This window comes from Neolamprologus brichardi, chromosome 3 (assembly GCF_056152115.1).
Source record: "Neolamprologus brichardi isolate AB-2024 chromosome 3, ASM5615211v1, whole genome shotgun sequence".
In the NCBI taxonomy this organism is placed as follows: Eukaryota; Metazoa; Chordata; class Actinopteri; order Cichliformes; family Cichlidae; genus Neolamprologus; species Neolamprologus brichardi.
The window spans coordinates 48,903,278-48,924,320 of NC_142106.1; the positions used below are offsets into that span (position 1 = coordinate 48,903,278).

At 39.9% G+C, this 21,043-nt stretch overlaps 1 pseudogene; it reads right to left on the reverse strand.

The window, feature by feature from the left end:
• Window positions 1-1,274: 1,274 nt before the first annotated feature.
• LOC148105209 (beta-1,4 N-acetylgalactosaminyltransferase 2-like) lies at window positions 1,275-18,142 on the reverse strand (annotated as a pseudogene).
• Window positions 18,143-21,043: the final 2,901 nt, after the last annotated feature.

Sequence of the window (21,043 nt, forward strand, 5' to 3'; positions counted from 1 at the left end):
TTAGAGTTTCTTTTGCTGAAGCAAGCGATTAGGAATTGCAATTATAGCACTGCAGGGAAGAATATTTCAGAAATTAAGGAAATCAAAAAATGATGACTTGAGCTCAATGGTGGGCTGAGAACACAAGTCCATAAGTTCTCTATGAGCCTATCAATCTATCATCTTGATGCATTCTCAATCATCTAGGAAAATAAATCTCCAAAAGTTGATTCTGTTCATCTGGACATAGCGTATGAAGAAGTCACTTGGATGAGTGATGTCTCACATGTAAAAACTGAAAAAGAAGAAAGAGAACACCATCACAAATTCAAAAGCCTTCTCTCTTTAAACCTGTCAGCCTATTGTGGATCATTAAAACAATGGATGCTTGTGTACCAACCATAACTTATTTCATTGTGTCAGTTACTACAGTTACTACAGCTGTGTACACAGTGTGAAATAGTTAGATGCTATTAGTTTTATTTATTAGATTTATTTACACTTTAAAAATTCTAACAGGATATGTTCTTAAAGCGTAAGAGAAGTTTGGAATCTCTAAAACTGTGAAATTTTCCAAGGACTTAGAGAGGTTTTTCTCAGAAGAGTTTACAATTATTTGAAGAATTATACAGATACATGAACTTCATTTAGAAATCTCACTGGCAGTATATTCAGTGCACATGAAAAGGGCTTCATTTTATTTCATGTTATCTCCACTGTAAGATTCCCCAAAGACACAGTATGAGGGTCTATAAGCTGGAACACATTCATAATGTGAAAATACATTTTGCATGGCTTTAATATTATTTAACTTTTTATGTTTTATGTAGTTTAATGTAAAGGTTACTGTACAAAAAACAGTTGAGATGCGCAGATTTTTCACTAAAAACTTATGAAAATTAATTATAGCCCCTAATTTTCTTCTGTAATGTTTTTACCTGTTGCTGAAAGTGACCAGTAACTTTATAACAATAACTTCTCAACAACTATAACTCACTATAACTATTACTTAATGAGTAACCAATAACTTGTTCTAGCATAAATGCTATGGTGACTTCCAAACTTCAAAGTCCTTATTTCATCAACAACATAACATTTATTGAATTTGGTTTTATTCGGAATATTTGGAAACATCCAATTTGAATTCTTCTTATTATAGCATACAGTATAGTAGAATGGATTATGAGAAACATTGACAATTACAGGCAAAGCAATATCTATGAAAACATTGCTCTGAGTAAAATAAAGTGCAGTATATAACTACAACCAGTTCACTGATGTTCTCTTAAGGTCTTCTATGCATATTTGATGCACTTAAGGTGGTTTTTGAAGAAATGAAGCTGCAATTTGAATTCTGAGTCATTCTTTCTAGGATTTCTGAACTTGCGATAACGAGCACTTCTGGCTACATGTTGATGGTCAATGGATACATCACCACAAGTGGCAACAAGTAAATAGCCCAGGCCATCCATAAAGAACTCTAGATTAAAAAAAAAACAAGTATTTTAAAATAAAACATTTTGTTATCATAGCTAAGCAAAACTGGAAGCCCCCCCCTTCTTGTCGCTTTTAAACCAAACTGAAATCTGGACCTACCTGAATGTGCTATCCACTGTAGCTTAGGGTCAAAACCCACCCTCTGTACAGCATCTGTACGGGCCAGGAAGAAGTTGACCACTCCACTGGCCAAAAAGCATTGTGGAACTGAATGTAATTTCTTATTAGACTTCCTGTATAAGCAGCCACCTTCAGTTTCTTCTCCTTCTTCATAGATAAGAGAGAAATAAAACTGATTCTCTTTTACTGACCCACCAACCTAAAAAGAAGAGAAACCGAAAAGCAAGCTATAAATATTGTCATGAACAGAGATGGGCAGTAACATGTTTACTTTTTTTCAAGCAATGAGTAAAGTAAGGGATTACTATTGCAAAAAAAGTAATTAACACGTTATTGCGTTACTAAACTGTGATTTTGTTTGTGAGAGTGTCTCATGACAATGACGTAAGAGCGTGCATGTCCGTGGAAGCAACAGACGTGTGCAGATTAACAATGAACAATATGGAGTGCGGGAGAGAGTACGACCATGCAGCGTTTAAAGTGTGGAAGTACTGACATTACTTTGAGTTTGATTCTGTAAAAAGTGACAAAACCATTAGCGTCCGCTGTTACTCTGCGTGGGAAGAAAAGTTCTTTCTACAGAGAAAAATGTAACTTCAAATCTGAGCAAACACTGAGCACGCTGCCACAGGAATGTGACATTCACAGAGAAATCCCCGGACCACCCCACTGACATGACTGCTGTGACAACGGGCAAACCCTCAAACTCCTGCAAACAGGTTAAAATAGATTTAAGAGCGACAGGACTCAGTGCTGCTGAGTCTTTGATTTTATTTATTTTCTGCTGTGTTTTACTTGTATATTAAAGAGATTAGAGATGAAAGATTAAAATATGATGGATTGTGCAGAAAAAAGAGAATTGGGCTGAAAGGTCTATTGCTTTATATTCAGGTTGTGTATCACGCTTTTAAAAACTAACTAAGTAACTAATTACTTTTGAAAATAGTAATCAGTAAAGTAATGGGATTACTTTCTTGGAGTAGTAATTAGTAGTAACTAATTACTATTTTCAAGTAACTTGGCCAACACTGGCCATGAACGCCGAACAGATAATTGTGACTTCTGTCGGATTATGATATTACTTTATGCCATGTTAGACCCCTAAGTAAAGATTGTGAATTATTATGTAGTTTTAGTTTGCATTATTCTCCTGAATTAGAAGAAGGTGATAACTATTACATTTGGTAAATTGATTTGCATTACATTAGACTGCTGATTTATTGTGAATGGATGATATTGTTTTATGATGCATTATACTGCTGAGTTATAAGAAAATATTGTTCACAGAAAGTCATCGCCTTATTTGTCTGATTAGAAGAGAACAGAGCATACTGCCCCATTTCATCAGGAGCAGATAAACAGGGAGCCAAGGTCGTAGCTTAGGCGCTGTGTGAGAAAGAATGTGAATGTTTAGGCTTTTATGATTAGGTGGGGGCCACTAGAGGCTATAAGAGTTTGATCAAGGCTCCACCATTTTGAGATCTGATGCTGTCTACTGTATGGTGTCCATCTCCCACGCGTGTGTTCATTAAATCATCGTTTGACTTGACCCGGCCGGACCAGTGTGGTTATTTTTGGTTTTCCTCTTGTATCCATCCCCAATATTTGAACCCGTGACAGTTTTGGAGGCTCGTCCTGTGGTATTGGGATGGAAGTTTTGGAGGTTTGGACGGTCCGAGGTGGTTGAACGGGCAGGCACGAGCCAGTGGTCTGACGTGAGTGGGCAAGCCGGCACATTTAAAGGTGAGGCACAACCTGTTGAATGTAAATCCAAACTGTGCCAAATTGGACTGTATAAATTAAAAGTCTACTCACTGAAATTACTGGTGAAGGCCTGTTTTGATTTTGATGAAAAATCTCATGAGTTTTGAAACTTGAAATAAGCTTATAAGTTACAATACTGAGTTAGAGGCTCAAGATAAAGGAAAATAATACTGAGTTAGAGGCTCAAGATAAAGGAAAATAATACTGAGTTAGAGGCTCAAGGTAAAGTAAAATAATACTGAGTTAGAGGCTCAGGTAGTTTGATAGGGAATTGGTCAGTTTGTGAGTTAGAGGCTCCATTGGTCTAAAGGATTGCATCTGTGTTGGCCATGTTGAGAGTTAGAGGCTCCATTGTCCATAACGTTGCATCTGCGTCAGTCATACTCTTGTTTTAGAGGGTTGACGGCGGTTTAAAAGTATTATAAATTTTGTGAGAACGGTGGTTAGAGGCCACTAAGAGGCGCATAGCCCGGAGGTTACGCTCCCTCCTGGCCGCGGACGCGCGACCTTGACCTGTCGGCGAACAGGGTTAGTTCAGTTGGCTTGACTGTGGGGTACAGGGTATCCTGGAACAAGCTAGGAGTTAGAGGCTCCTTATCTGCGCTTTTTTGGACACTTTAAATTGAGTTAGGGACTTTAGAGATGAGGCCAGATACAGTTAGAGGCTGATACTGGTTAATTGATTACAAAAAAGTTGGACTTTCTTCGGTTGGACCCGTTATCTTAAATTTGTCAAAATTGTGTAGGCGCTAAAACTTTCAGGCCTGAGAGTGATTGTAAATATAAGACGTCTTTGTAATATAATAGAAAGTTGAGTGTGAAACGAGGCTGTGTGTGACGACAGTGCACTGCAGCGCTGCGAGCTATTTTTAGATAGTATGTGAACATGCAAATGAGGTGGCTGCTGTGAAGCCCACAGAGGACTTCCTGTTTAGCGTGTTATTGAGTTTTATAAGTATGATTTGCAAACAATGATACATGCCTGTAATTAAAACGCTGATTTTGCTGATTATAATATTACAAATAAAGTTTTGAATGACTACGGTGAATGTTTGATGTTTGGCTGAGTTTTGATATGGGAGAGACGGCTTCGCAGCTGCTGGGGGTAAGTGACCGGAAACTTGCATGCCCATAAAAGGCAACTGCCTGACTGTGTGAACTATGCACCAAGAGAGAGAGTAAAATTTAGGTAGATGAACCAAATGGATGTTGTAAGAAAAATAGTAAATGAATGTTTTAGTCTCTTAATACAGGTGGATTTCTCTCAACCAGGAGACCTGAGTACAGCAGCAAAAGGATAGATTAACAAAATTGGGATGACACACAGGCCAAGCTCTGGCTCAAAATTTTACAGGTTGACCTATCACTTTGTCCCCACCCGAAAAAGAAGCTTAAAGGACATCTTCTCCTCCAGTTATCGGTTACCATCACTGGAAATTTTCAGGCAAGTTTTTCACTGAATTGTTTTTGGCACCATGTGTCCCTGAATCTCACAAGCAAGCTCTAATTCCTGGCTGAAGACATGGAATGTTATTTAAGGTGGGAAATCAAAATTTGGGAAACAAAATTAAAAACATACACAATTAGAGAAATGCCTTGTTTGAGAAAAAAGTTAAAATAACCCACCCACAAACGCACACACACGCAATGAAGAAACAGCTTACATTCATGAACACGTGAAGATTTTCCAGCAAGGTTAAAGCAGCAAAACTTAACATACACATGTTGTTAAATGATAAAGTTTATCCACTACTAACAAATAAACTCTCTGGGTTGCAGGACAACAACTTGACTTCAAAAAGACAGACACTGGTATGACCAACCAGTGATGAAACAACAAATTTAGTGGTTAAAAGAGTCAAATTGTGACATGTTTTCCTCTGATTGATTAATACAAGTGATTATTGAATGAAATAAAAATTCCTTTTTTGAATTATTAAACATGATCTTAAGAATTTTAACGTGTACCTGTGTTGTCCTGTCAACTTGGTGGGTTAGGAGTTGATTATATAGTGAGAAAAAACAAAAAAAAGGGGGGGAGAAGGCTGACACAGGGCCTGGCCCCTCTCTGAACAACACAGCCAAAACAACATCATTTTCCTGTTCGTCTGTTTTTGTTTTGTTTTTGTTTTTTCTCTTTATGCTTAATTACAGGCTGCTTTGTCGGCCCGGAAAGCCGAGGCTGACCTGGACTCCTGCTCTCCCCTCTACCATCTTTGCTCTCCCTTCTACCATCTTTGATGTGACCCTGACCAAATGCTACAGCAGCTGGACTCACAACAACAGCCTGAGAATGTCAACAGTGCTGCAGGAAAACGATCTCATGCAGCGGAGACGGAGAACGTTAAATCCAAGGCCCGTTTCACTACACGGGGGAGATTTCCAGACAGCTTCAGCTGACAGAGCTGTGACGAGATGCCTATTAAGCCCGGATGAAAAGTGAGGCCGAGCAAAGAATGCTGACCTTAACAACACTGCATTAAACCTGTGCAGGACAGTGACGGACCAACACGGAGGATCGGGCAGCAAAAAGGGCGTGCCAGAGACACGAGGAGTAACTGAGGTCAGAAGGCACCTCAGATTGGACAAAAGCAGCAGAAGAACATAAGCTGAAGGCACAGGTGTCGGGGCTCAGCCAGGAGCTGACCTCTGAGAAGAGCCGAACAGCAGAGCTGCAGAAGGCCGTGGAGCAAAGCAAGGAAAACATCAATAAACTTCAATCTGACGTGTACGGAAAAGACTCTGAGGTTTCTGCCCTCAGTGAGAGCTCAAGACATCAGAGCAGAAACTGAGCATGCCTCAGGAGGAGCTGGCTGCTAATCGAACCCATCAGTCAGGCTTGGAGTCCCAGATACAGGACTTAAAATCAGGCCGGAGCTTGCTGGAGCAGGAGGTTGTCAAACCTGACGAGAAGCTCCAACACAGGAGCAAACCCTGAAGAACCTACAGAAGCAAAAAGGGTCATGTTAAGGAGGAGCTGGACAAGGAGAAGATGCAGGACACTGGAGAAAAGGAATGCCTCAATTGGGGCCAGAACCAGTATGGAGAGAACTTTGGGCAGCAGCACCAATGGACCCAAACGGACTGAAAAGGAGGAGAGCAGGACCCCAGAGCACGCTTCAGGCCATGGTTTACCCAGAACACCAGAACAGGAAAGTGATGAACACAAACACACACACAAACACACACATCTACATACACTGACTCAGAATCAAGAGAAACACACATATGAACACATATGCACTCGTTGATTGACTGAGAAATGACACACACACACGCACACAAATCGAAATGCTGATTCAATTCACTGAGAAGTGATCCACACACACATACACACATACACATGTTTGTGCAATGAAGAGTGATACACACACGCTGATGCAATGAAGAATGCTTTACTAACAAATGCTATGCTGATACGCAAAATGCTGCACACAAACCTCCAAATACAGAATTTGTTACAACAACAAGAAGTAATTGATTGTTAATTGGTTAAATGCATTTCATGTCACCCAGAGGGCATTTGTGTAGATTTAGGGGACAGGGTCTAAAGCAGTTTGGTTATGAAAACAATGTCTGTGAGTGATGTCTGTTTATGGCTCAAGGCCTCGACTGAATTGTTTACTGTGCTTCGCACAGCCTGATAAGGAGCAGTGGTACAGAGTGAAAATGATGAATTAACGGTGTGAGCCTTATTTCGGAGCGCCACATTTTTGTGATTGAGATTTAATTGAAGGAGGAACACACTGAAACATGAAAAAATAAATAAATTTAAAAAAAAGAAAGAAAAGGGGGCCAGCCCTTGGATTTACGTAAGCATCCCATGTGTATTTAACACAATTGCCTCAGGCTTTAAAGATCTGTACAAAATTCAACAGGAAATCATAGCTTCCCTGTATTTCCTATATTGTTGGCATGCTGGTGAGTGCTGTTGCTCCACAGTAAGAAGGTCCTGGGTGCAAGTCCACAGTCTGGCTAGTTTGCAGTGGTTTCTCTCTGGGTATTCTGGTTTCCTGCCACAGTGAAAAGTCATGAAGCTATTAGAGTTAGGTTAATTGATGATTCTAAATTATCCGTGAATGTAAGTGTAAATGGTTGTTTGTTTTTAGGTGATAGACTGGTGACCTGTTCGGGGTGCACCCTGCCTCGTAACCTATCACTTTAGAGTTATTTCCCAGCCCTCGTGCAATTAGGATAAAGATAGGAGGATGGTAGTTGTTGTAGACCCATTCAATTTTTATGGTAACCAGAATTTAGACTTTGTTGAACCGTAGGCAATATGAAGACAACATGTAGTATTTAAGGGACCAAGTAGAATTTGGATAAAAGTTATTGAATAGTGTTGAAATAAAATGACAGAATTGTGAAGGATTAAAATATTCCAGGAGCTTAACTTACTCCATCTGAACATGTCTTAATCGTGTAATATGAACTCAAAATGCACAGGTTTACTGAATATGAAAAGGTTGTGTTGATTTAACTCAGTTGTTTAAGTTTCTATCAAAGCGAAACATTTGTGTGTAACTAGTGTCCATTATTGAATCAAATAAGTCCAACATGTTTTTGTCAGTGCGAAAAGAAGTTACGGTACCTGTATTCCTACACAGTATTGTCCCGGGACGGAGAAAAACTTTCTGGTGAAGTTTTGTTGATTTTGGGTTTTGCTTAAAACTAGGTTGATTTTATCAGTGAGGTTTGGATTGTTTTCTTTCTCTAAGAGAGAGAAAGATGGTTTTATGTTTGGACATGTTTCCAACGGGCCCCAGTATTTGTTATTATATGAGTATTTTATTGGTTACGTTTGTCTTTGCTTTTGTTACAGTGCACTGAAATAAGAACATCTGAGAGGAGTGATCCACCGGTGGTGATATTTTGGTATTTTGTGAGTTCCTGATTTAACAAATCAGCTCTTTAATCCAGGCCTGAGAGATTGAACTTTAAAGCGCTATAAAACATTCTTACTGAAAACAGTTGCAAAGTATTTTTCTCCATGATTATAATGGGCTCTGGAGAAATTCACTTATATGGGACATTGATCACATGAGAAGTCCTGAGCCTAAAAGGATTGCAGCGAGTCAATCCAGTCCAAAGAAACAAGGAACTGTTTTCCTTTAAAATGATGACGTCATCTTGCTGGTGATGGAGCCTCGAATAGGTTGCGTGTGAGACTCCATTATCAGCAATATCTGGTATGAATGTGTGTGAATGTATGCATGTGACTGGACTGTGATGGACTGACGACTAAAAGTTTAAACTGACTTGATACTGAGACAAAAACGGTACCGACTTTAGGATTAGTAAATGCCCACAAACAATTCACCCAGCCTGTAAAAGAAGGGTGGATGTTTTGTCTCGCTTTGTTTTGTTTTTGCAGGAGTAGAAGGAGGACAGAGACTAAAGGGGGAGGCTGTAGCTTCACATGAGTGTGAACTGCAGACTTAACCCTTTGGTTGCTAATTTTGAGTTACTGATGTTTCCATCAAGAAAATTGTGTTTTATTAGCTGTGTTTCGATTAATGCATCACATTATATTGTTGGGAATGTTAAATGCTAAAATGGAGAGAAGCTTTGATTTCACTCATGACTGAAAATGTTATTATTAACCATAGCAGGCCACTGTAAAAAAGCCAATTAATTTTGATAGAGAAAAAAGCAAAAAAAACCCTCTATTAATGTCTATGAATAACAGGGGAATGATAGACTTGTTACATTTAAAATAGAGATATGTAATGACAAACACTGGTCCACGTCATTTAGGTTCTCCATTGAAATAGTCAATAATTTAGAAAAGTAAGATAGAACCGACAGGGGCATGTGCTGAGATGTGGTGCTGCACAAGAACGAGAGCAAAATAAAGAAAAATTATTGTGTTTAGCTTTGATAAATTTAAATTAAAATGTACCATTACACTCAGAGGATCAATATGAAATTGAATATATGCTAATTTTGTATGAAGTACATGACTGATAACTGTTCTGTCCTGAGCTTTTGTTTTTACAGCGCCCACTTGACCACACCAACAGTTTCTCGCCACCAAAATTGGGGACTTGCAAAGAATAGGGAGGAATATCATCAGAAGTGGGAAAGGTAAGCCCCGATGGGGGTGATAACATTATTAATTTCACGTATGGTCAAATTCTTAAAACTTGACCCCAAACATGAAGAATTCTTCAAACATTTAGAGACAGAGTGGAGTTCTAGATAAACATAATGTAGCAAACCACATAAGGATGGACCATTGGAATTAATAAGATGGTGAAAAACACGCAGGAAAAATGTTGATCATGTTGATTATGTTTATTCCAGTGTGCAGGGATTGGCTAATCTGACCAGGAAATGTTATAAATGGATTGTCGGAACAGTCAGCGTTAAAGTCACCTTTGACAGTCCAGACTAAGATGGCGTTGGACATCTTCAGGGCGGAAAAGGGTTGGTGTGACCAAGGTGTGGTTTGGCTTGTTGTATGTATATTTCAAGATGATATGGCTCTGGATGGACCAGTTACCAGGGCATGGAAGGAGGACAGACTTATTAAAGGAAGAGAAGGAATTTTCTGGGATTGGAGATCCTGTGGGTGAATGGTTGACTAAAAGCATGCATAAAATAAAAGCTATTTTTTGTTATTGATTGGTAATAGATTGATAATTGGCCACATTCACAGTTGTATTGACTTGTAGTGGACGTAGTCTACTTCATGTTTAAGAACTCTAATTAACAGATTGAAAATAGTGACATTAAAGGAAGAATATGCAGCGCCACCCTGTCAAATGCCAGTGCCGGTGGGGCTCAGGGATGAATCAGGTGAGCTGGATTCATGGCTGAATTAAAACATAGAGGCCTCTGCTGTGGTCAGTAAGGGATAAAAAGGGTGTGTTTTACTGTTATTTTAGCATCAGCATTATTGTTACATCAGAATCATATAACAAGCATTGCATTGAACATTTATTGAAGCTATTGACATATTAATATTTGTATTACAGTGATTGTTATAACCCCATGTTAATCTTCTATCTACAGGTGTCAAAAGTAGTCAACAAGTTCATGTTGAAGTGAAGTTCATAATAATACAGGTTTTGTTTGTAGACGATTGTGAAGACGCAGGCTCTGGGCGGAGCCAGGAGTTGAACAGATCTAACATGACAATTAAATTGGTTTCATTCCCTAACACAGAATAACAAGACTGGAGCAACGACACTGGATAGGAGAAAGTCTGATACTTTCTAAGATATGAGGTCACTAACCTTTTCTTTTAATTTTCTAGCTTCATTGAATGGACACATGGTAGAATTAGAAATGGCTAATTTGTTTATGTCTTTTATTAGAAAGAGTGGTTTTAATCATTTTTATACATATCTTGCAAATGTGCTTATAATGAGTTGGCACTCGGTTTTTTGAAGGTCATAAGCTTCGTTCGGCGATAGTCCGGACTGATAAAGTGTAGGAAATGCCTTGAGTGCAGCAGGCTAAATGCAAACACGCTTAAACACACATACACTAAATTAGGATAAGTCCTTGGGACATTCTGAATATTCTAAACAAATTCTGAATCACCAAAAGATCAGTAGACAGCAACATTAGATTGTTAGAGCTGGGAAGAGAGGTGTTTTGGTTTTCTGTCTCTTACAGAGGAAGGAACAGACACCAGACGAGGTCACAGATATACGAGGATCCTTGGCAGCAGAGACAGACACGGTGACTGCGGAAACATCAACTGGGTTCAAGTGTCATGGCATTTTGGGCTCCAGCTAGTCACCTCAAAAGGATGGATCCCATAAACACAGCAATAACCATGAAGGGGTTAAAGGAAATCCAGGAACACCACACCAACAATGTTCGAGAGGCTGTTGGTCATAAGGGGGACACGTTCCTGTTCCTTTTTCTGGGAAACACAGCGGTGACCCCAGAATACACAGATCATTGTTTGAAATCGGGGCAGAATAATCCCCTGATCTGTGCAACGACTGAAGGGTTGTCTAACCCCTGATGTTGAAGAAAGAAGAGCAGAGGATCACCCGACTGGAAGACACTGGTGCCTACAGCAATAAAATAAAGGTTAAAAGCTCCTCGGACAGAGGTTCTAGTCTGAGTACGTTTGGAGGGTATAAGGTAGCACCGAAATAAAGCTGTGGGAGAACTGGGGAGTGATGGGAGTATCATCTGTACCTACTGTTGTTGTTGTAATAAAAGTTTTTCTTGCATCTGAACTGCGCAAACACAGAGGTCATCTCACATATGGTTCACCCAACAGGGGGACAAAGGGCCTAAGGAGTAAGGAGAAATGAACCCGGCAACACTGGATTGCAGGGTGTAAGTGAGCTCTTTAAGTCTAAAGAGCTCATCAGGGGGAATTGTCGGATTATGATATTACTTTATGCCATGTTAGACCCCTAAGTAAAGATTGTGAATTATTATGTAGTTTTAGTTTGCATTATTCTCCTGAATTAGAAGAAGGTGATAACTATTACATTTGGTAAATTGATTTGCATTACATTAGACTGCTGTTTATTGTGAATGGATGATATTGTTTTATGATGCATTATACTGCTGAGTTATAAGAAAATATTGTTCACAGAAAGTCATCGCCTTATTTGTCTGATTAGAAGAGAACAGAGCATACTGCCCCATTTCATCAGGAGCAGATAAACAGGGAGCCAAGGTCGTAGCTTAGGCGCTGTGTGAGAAAGAATGTGAATGTTTAGGCTTTTATGATTAGGTGGGGGCCACTAGAGGCTATAAGAGTTTGATCAAGGCTCCACCATTTTGAGATCTGATGCTGTCTGCAGTATGGTGTCCATCTCCCACGCGTGTGTTCATTAAATCATCGTTTGACTTGACCCGGCCGGACCAGTGTTGTTATTTTGGTCTTCCTCTTGTATCCATTCCCAATATTTGAATCCGTAACACTTCTTTTTCTGTTTGTTTTTTTTAAATCAAAACCAAGTCTTTATCGCAAACTAGTTTATGAGGTGGCTAACCTTTTGTACTGTAGTTGACTTAATAAAATGGTCTTCAGCTAAGCTTGGTCCTAACTGTGTCTAACTTTTGCTTGTTATTGGTTGTAACTCTGAATAACAAGAAAAAAAAAAATCTGATTGGCCACTTTATTGGCTTGCTAAATTGCACTTTGATGCAGCTTAAAAAACAGTCCTTTATTCTAACTTGTTTTTCTTTTTGGAATAGTCAAATAATGCTGATCAGTTGGGTTGTAGTCCAACACAAACTCCAAGTTTAATGACAGCTTCAGTTTACAACTGATATTTGAAACACAACCTAAACCTCTCAACCACTTCCTCCTGCTCACTGTTTACAATATAATACATGTGACTGTGGCTTTTATGCTACATGCTGTACAAAAGGTTATTCCTGTTCCCGTAAAAGTGCAAGGTTTATGATCAGTCTTATCAAAAGGGAATGAGCCTTGGTGGTGATGGTGGAATGGGCGTATTAGGTCACACTTAGAATGCAAACATCTGATTTAGCTAAAGAAGAAAAAAAATCTGACAAAAACACAGAATTCTGCAGTTAATTTAGTGTAGCAGGAATCTAGATCACATTAGTGATGAAAATGATCAACAAATTGGGGGGGGGGGGGGGGGGGTGCTTACAACTGTTAACAGAAATGGATATATATACATATATATTATGTACATAGATCAGTTAGTGTTCTATTTAAAGAAGAAAACATAAATCAGATAACATGAGCTATTTCATTCTCACCACATCCAGTTCAGGGACCGCCTCCATCATCTCCACAAGCTTCTCTATCTTTGTCTTCTCTGTAAACAAAAAGTCATCATCCACCCACAGGAAGTACTTGGTGGTTACCTGGGAAACAGCCAGATTTCTGCCTGCAAACCAGCCCTGAGGATGAAAACATATTTTACAGTCTGTTTTAATGGTCCTTTACCCTCTGAGGTGTAAGTAGTCACTTGTGACATTCATTACTTCTAGACTGGACTATTGTAATTCAGTATTATCAGATTGTTCTGAAAGTTCCTAAAATCACTAATCCAAAACACTGGAGTCTAATCTTAAAAGCTGCAAACTTTTTCTTCTAAAAGCTTACACGTAGGGCTGGATGAAGGCACACTTGACTACCGTCAGACTACTGGATGATTTCATGCGATGCACTGAGCATTTCCTCTCCACTCTTCTTATATTTAGGGGATGAGTGATTTAAAGTCTAATTCTAGAAAAGAAAAAAGCATAAAATCCTATATTTTACTATTTTAATAAATCCTTCAATAATTATACTGCTCTGTCCAAGATGTCTGATAAAACTCAGTATGAATAAAAACCCCCACAAAAAACACAATCTTACGTTCTAAATGTCTATGCATACCTGTGCTGGAGGCATGATGTAATGTTTTCTCCGGTAATGTGCTCTGGTTCAAAGTTGTCATCTGCAACAATAACTTTTATGGTGCTATAGAATTTTCGGATACTGTCCAACAAGACCTTCAGCTGTTCGTACCGCAGGAAGGTCTTTGTGGCGATGGTAACTTGAGAGCTGATATCTGACAGACAGAAGCAAAAAAATGTTTCAAGAAAATAAGACAGATCATCTGCTACAGAGTAGAATGAGTTTTGTGCAAACTGTGCAAATTGAACAGCAAACTTTTCATTGCTGAAGCCGCTACACTGAAGTGCTGCAGCAAGGTCGTTGTTGCCTGTTGTTGTGGTAACCCCCGAACCAAATGGTGGACACCAGAGGTGAAGGGAGCCACCAGGCTGAAGTTGTGTCGGGCTTGGTTAGCCTGTGGGACTCCAGAGGCACCTGAAAGGCCAAGCGGAACGCAGCTTGAGCAGTGGGTGAAGCAAAAAACTTGAGTGTGAGAGCAGTTCAGAGCGGCCATGGAAAAAGACTTTCGGACTACCTTGAAGAGATTCTGGCAAACCTTCTGGCGACTCAGGAGGGGAAGGCAGTGCTCTACCTGCACTGTGTATAGTGCGGATGGAGCGCTGCTGACTTCGTTTGAGAACATTGTCGGGCAGTGGAAAGAATACTTTGGAAGGAATACTTCGAGGACCAGCTTAATCTCACTGGCACCGTGAAGGAAGCAGAGTCTAGGGACACATTATTTTTCGCATCTGGTTTCTAAGCACTCAGCCAAAGGAGTTATAGATTTAATAATCCACAAGGAACAAAAACAAATTGTGAAGGGGAATTTAACTTAGAATACTTAATATTTTAAGTGGCAGCACGGTGGTTAGCACTGTTGCCGCACAGCAAGAAGGTCCTGAGTTCAATTCCAACATCAGGCTGGGGTCTTTCTGTGTGGAGTTTGCATGTTCTCCCCGTGTTTGCGTGGGTTCCCTCCAGGTACTCCAGCTTCCTCCCACCGTCCAAAGACATGCAGCTTGTGGGGATAGGTTAATTGGATAATCCAAATTGTCACTAGGTATGAATGTGAGTGTGAATGGTTGTCTGTCCCTGTGTGTTAGCCCTGTCCAGGGTGTACCCTGCCTCTCGCTCTATGACAGCTGGGATAGGCTCCAGCGCCCCCCGCGACCCTGAAAAGGATAAGCGGAAGCGAATGGATGGATGGATACTTAATATTTTAACAACACACTATTCCCACTAACTAGTAGTAAGATACAAAATAAAACCAAAGAAATAATTGGGTTGGCATATACTGTGAAAGAACCTTCATAAAATTCATGGTTTTCCTGCATTTCTCTCTCTCTCTCTTTTAATACCCTTGTTTAAAAAGTAGATTCCTACCTGTCCCCATGTCATACAGGACTGGTACATGAGGCTGCTTGATGGCAATAGCGAACACAGCTTTATGGTTTTCAAACTGGAAAGTTACTAAAAAAAGAAAAAGAAAAAATACTTATTGTACACTAAAAAGAAGATTTGGGCTTAAAAGACAAGACTGAGTTCCCAGACAATGCAGACCAAGGTCTCCAGTGTTGATATGGTAGACTGTGCTAGTATAGGACACTTTGACCAGCACGTCATTGAGCAGCTCCAGGCTCCCGGACTTGATTATCAATTCTTTCTCACCAGAACCTGTGAATTACAATTTCACAACATTTCATTCCAGTGTCTTCTTTAGATTGAAGTTTGATTGTGAATGTCATAACATATCAAACCCATCATATCATGCAGTGACCCCTCCATGCCCTATTCATACTTTCAGGACATAAATGTTCTGCCATAGAATAAAGTTAATGACTCAGAACATATTTGTTCCTGATTTGCAGTGACCCATCCTTTTAAAGGATATATCAGACACAAATCAAGCCAACAAATTAACCTCCACAAAATAACAGATTTGTTTAGTATAGGAGTTCTAGCTTTTTTTGTCACCAATTTGTATATAAACTGATGAGAAGTGGAATCTCACCTTCGACTGTGACCTCTGCTGGTGGAATATCTGTGGTCAGGATCCCTTTAGAGACTTTTAAGACCACCTAGAATAGAAAAATCTGAATAAACTAAAAAGTACTCCAAGTATTCATACTTACACAGACATCTGTGACATCATTCATTTTAATCACAGTGACAGTAAATGCTGGATATAAATTTACATACAATCACAGAAAATTGTTTTCATTTTTAATTTACCTAATTTCTTGTGGTATTTGATTTAGATGTATTATCTTATATTTGAAAGCTGGCCCCAGACCACAACCACAAAACCAGACTCAGTGTCCTGGCCTGATGTTACTGCAGGGCTTTATGTATGCAGCTAGCAAAATGCTAAAGAGAGCTTAGGGGCCATCCACATGGGAAGCACATGACAACCAGAGACCAAAAAAAGTTATTACGGTAATGTAAATAAGTGACTTCAAGTGAGAATGAATGAAGAAAAGCACTGGTGGGGCAACTGGATAGGTCCTGAGTTAGACTTTATACATTAAAGTAATTATATTATTTGAGAAATAGCTTTGGTTTAATAATCATTTAGCAAATTATAAAATTCATATTACTAACACTCTGGCTTTAAATATCCAACTCATCTTCAGCAAAGTATCTAGGGCCTGACAATTTTGCTTACGGTGGGGTTTCTGTCTTCAACTCAAACTCAACACCAAAATGGCTTCATTTGCAAATGACAAAGAATTATTCCTACAACATAAAGAATGCAAATTCAACATCTTTGTTTCTTTAAATCTCTATGATAATAGTATTAAAATGAAAGTTACCAAGAGCTTCTAAGGTCATCACAATTACTATGAGGAAATTTAAAGTTTTACCAAGCAGAAATACTACAGTGGCAGCCTTGAAGTTCACTGTTTTTTTAAATGAAACATACAGACCTACCTTTGGAGAAATATTTGATACCCATCTTGCACCTCTACTATTCTAACAGAGTTTGTTGAGATTTGCCTATCAAGCTGAACTGTTTTATGACACTAACCTTGTAGCTGCTCCTTTTTCCTGCATGCAGCTGTAAACCTAAAATTAAAATGACCACACTGTGACAGCATCCCATGATGGAAAGAAATAGATACGTCAGTGGTTATATTGACCATATAACAAAGAAAATTTAAAAAGGCAAATGATCAAGGAAGTGACTGAACATGTGAAAACCGAGATCCACCTTCCTGTCTGTAACCATGGTAGCGCTACCCTGAAATTGTGTTTGATAATATATGACATGCTGCAGTGCCTTATTTGGCAGGATCTCTTTTATTACTCATTACCTATGTATTTCTTCATGTCTCACCTGGTATGACAGAGGAGGACAAGGGCTTTACTGTGTAACCTTGGATTGGATACTGCAGAGGAGAGTTGGGCAAAGCAAACAGCTTCTTGGACAGTACAGAAGTTGTCCTGTGGAAGAAATGAGGTGTATGCAACACAGATCATTTTGACTGATCAAGTATAATGACCACAAAGCAACAAATAAGTACTGTGAGGCCAAAGGTCAATCTAAGTAGTGGCATTATTGGATAAGCAATACATTTATCCATATGGGAAATAAAGCATGTAATCATGTTTTCAACAAACATGGAATCATTTCAGTGTGGCTAAAAAAATGAAAATAGTTAAACACCTCTTGAGTTTTGTTTTTTTTTAGCTTTTGAGATTTAGTAATATTAGATGTGGTTCCGCCCCAACTGCTGGTGCTTTGCCCTGCCCCTGTCCCGATCAACATTTCTCACTTTTTAAGAGCTGGTGTGACTAGACCTCTATTCTGTGTGTCAACGTCATACATTTCTGGGCCCTATACTACAACGTGAGATCAACATACCCAGGGTATCTTTCTATTGTTAGGATTAATGTACTTTAAGTAAATTTTCAAAATATTCGTCTTTAAATAATAGTAATAAATATTTAAGTGCAGTTTTTCATCCTAAAAGAAAATAAGGCAGAAACATAAAAGGTTATTTGAACAGCTTCACCTTTAAACTCTGAGCCAACATTATTCTGTACATTTGGCGTCGGTACCAGAGAAAATGCATCAACATGATCCACCCTGGAATCCTTGGAAGCGCTAAAAAAGTGCACGTATACATGGCGTGCGATCTGGGAAGCACGCGCGAGTCAGAACTTGGATGCGGCAGGTCCTTGCCACTAGCGATCATGGCTGTTTAGAACTTTTTTCTGCCGCCAAACAGCGCTGCCTTCTTCCGGTTGACCCGATGTTATCGGAGCATGCTCACCCATTGCAGTTTTATTCGTCGCAATGCCAAAGGTATAGGAGGGGAAGTAATAAGCTGGACGTTATGTTCCTAACTGAGACATAGCTTTGCGCTGGTGAAGTGGCACCTTTGCTGGAACATTGCCCAGGTTGTCTGGGATGGGAGACGGGGTTGCCTCTATCATCAAAGACTGTTTTAAATGCAAATAGATTTTTTTTTTCCTCATTTGACTCCCAGCTCCTGACTTTAAGCTGTCCTGTGGTTCTAACTATAGTTACCTTTTATCCACTTAAATATATTGGCCCTGTCTCAATATGCGTACTTGTGCATACTTGCGTTCTCATGTACTCGTGATATGGAGACCAAGTACTGTTCCAATTCAAAGTACGCATCAAGCCGAGAACGCGAAAAATTCCCGGATTTGTCCTTGCTCTGCCCATTTTATCGAGCATGCATCGGTGGTGACTTGTGTGGACTTGGTACAGCCAGTGGCGGTCCTAGCCTGTTTGGCGCCCTGGGCGAACACTCCCTCTGGCGCCCCCCCCCCCCCCCCCCCCCCCCCACACACACACACACACACACACAAAACATATTAAGGATTGTACATTAACATAAAACTGTTGTACACACACATATACACATATGAAGAGAGAGAGAGTATGCATAGTATCCAAACAGCTACCAAACAGCCATCATACAATGAGAACAGGACAAATCAAAAACTGACAATGACTAATTAATATTAAAATCTGTAACATAATGTATTGTTTGGAGTTTAGTCTGTTACTGTTGCTATTTTTACCATTTCTTCTTGGAGCAACTGTAACCCACATAATTTCCTTAGGGATTAATAAAGTATTCTGATTCTGATTCTGATTGTTTCAGGATACATGACCTGCCATTATCCAATGACACATCTGCTTACCTGTATCTTTTGCTTGTTTCTCTTCCTCTTCTTTTCTCTTTTTTCTAAACTGAAGACATGATGGCTTTGAACTTTTCTTTTCCATCTTACATTGGTTTTAATTTTGCACTCCAGTATGAACATTCATCCCCCAACCCGAGGTTCACCACAACATAACCTAACAGACCTACACCTTAATTCACAGATTCACTTTGTCTTTATTTCTGGGATTTCACACAACCCAGGATTCAAATCATGAATACATAATGGGCTTGGATTTACAACATTGTGAATGAAATGTGTTTTATTTGGAAGCAGCAGCCCCCCCTCCCCCTTTGACGGGTTGTGTGTGAGACTTTAAATCATCAAACTGTAAATTTAAAATTGTTATTGATCCCTTTACCCCGAGTCCTAAAGTGTATATTTATTTTCTTACTCTTCTTACATATATTGTTTGTTTATTTGCACTGCTGTAACTGGAGCCTCGTCGTCTCGTCTCTCTATATACTGGACTGTCTGTAGCGGAGATGACAATAAAGTTTACTTTGACTTCGGCAGCGAGCAGGCGCACCGAGGGCTCTCGCACTCACTTTTCGTGTATAGAATTTCGAAAAAACATCGGTGCAAATTATAAGTCTGTATCATAATGTCGGGTGTTTTCGTGTTTATTGGTTTGTTTTTATTTTGTTTTACTTTGCGAGTTGGTTATTAGACGCTGCTCCAGCCGGTCAGAAAATCCCCCGCCGCCCCGCCCTCTCCTCTCTGCGCCGCAAGCAGCAGGCGCACCTCGCAAACGAAGGGCGCCCTTACTCCCAGAAAATGGGCGATAGAAAACTGATCGGTGCCTGTGACATTCCCAATATGCGCTGGCTGATGTCGGGGCAGCATGAGTACGAGCATTTTTTATTTTTTTGCCGATGCCCGTGATGCCGCCCCCCACCACGATGCCGCCCTGGGCAACCGCCCGTGTCGCCCGTATCTAAAACCACTACTGGGTACAGCTAAATATCCCAGAATGCATTCCGTCCAAAACTCAAACGCGGCAATGGCGGAGGACCGCGGCTAAAAAAGATTACTTTTTCTGGGTCACAAAATAAACTTTTAAGATATTTTCAGGCGAGGATGTAGCTGTGTAAACTTCAAATATCTACTCAGTTTATCAAGATATCATATATTTCTATATATTTCCAAACGTGCTCCGATGTTTCTGAGGCCATGGTTCTCAGCCGGAAAAGGGTGGAGTGCCCACTCCGGATCGGGGATGAGTTCCTGCCCCAAGTGGGGGAATTCAAGTATCTCGGGGTCCTATTCGCGAGTGATGGGAGAAGGGAGCTGGAGATCGACAGACAGATTGGTGCTGCGGCTGCAGTGATGCGGACGCTGCACCGATTTTATTTGCTCCTGAGTAAATTGGTTTGGCTGAGATTAAAGTTAAGCTTCATAACATATTAATCACAGTTAAATTAAGAGGGGACGGCAGTAAAAACTCCGGACCTGTGACATCATCAAGTACGCTGGTGTTCCAATTGTACAAATCGCGAGTCCGTACTCGCGTTCTCGGCAAGTCCGGTCTCGCCGAGAACGCGAGTCTGTACTTGAGAAAGGGCTCTTGACTTGTTGATTTCAGAATTGTGTCTGGGCCAACATGCAAGGGCTACACCCTAGACGTTGTCCTGGGGTACCTACTGAATCTATCTGTGACTGAAACCTGTCTTTTACCTATTTTAGAACATTTAGCAATTTTATTTGATCTTTTAATTCCTACATCTCCAGCCTCTGAGAGGGGAAATTGTTGTTTTCTTTGTATCTGCTGCCTTTTGTTGTTCTTGTACATTCTTTTAATGTAACCTTTTATTGTTATGCTATTGACCTGCAGCTTTGAAACTGTGTTGACTTGTCTAAATTAGAAGCTTGTCTATCTGCCATTAGTAGCTGGTTATCTGATCATTTCCTGCTTCTTAATACTGATAAGACCGATTTGATGGTCATTGGACCACAAAAATTTAAGTACTTGTCCCAAAATTTCACCTTGAAAATTGATGTCATAAATTGCAAAGACAAGGTAAAGATTTGGGTGTGTGGTTTGACATGGTGCTCTCCTTTGAGTCCAATGTGGAAGAGAAAACAATGACTGCCCTTTATCACCTAAAGAACATAGAACATATCTAAAATCAGGCAAGT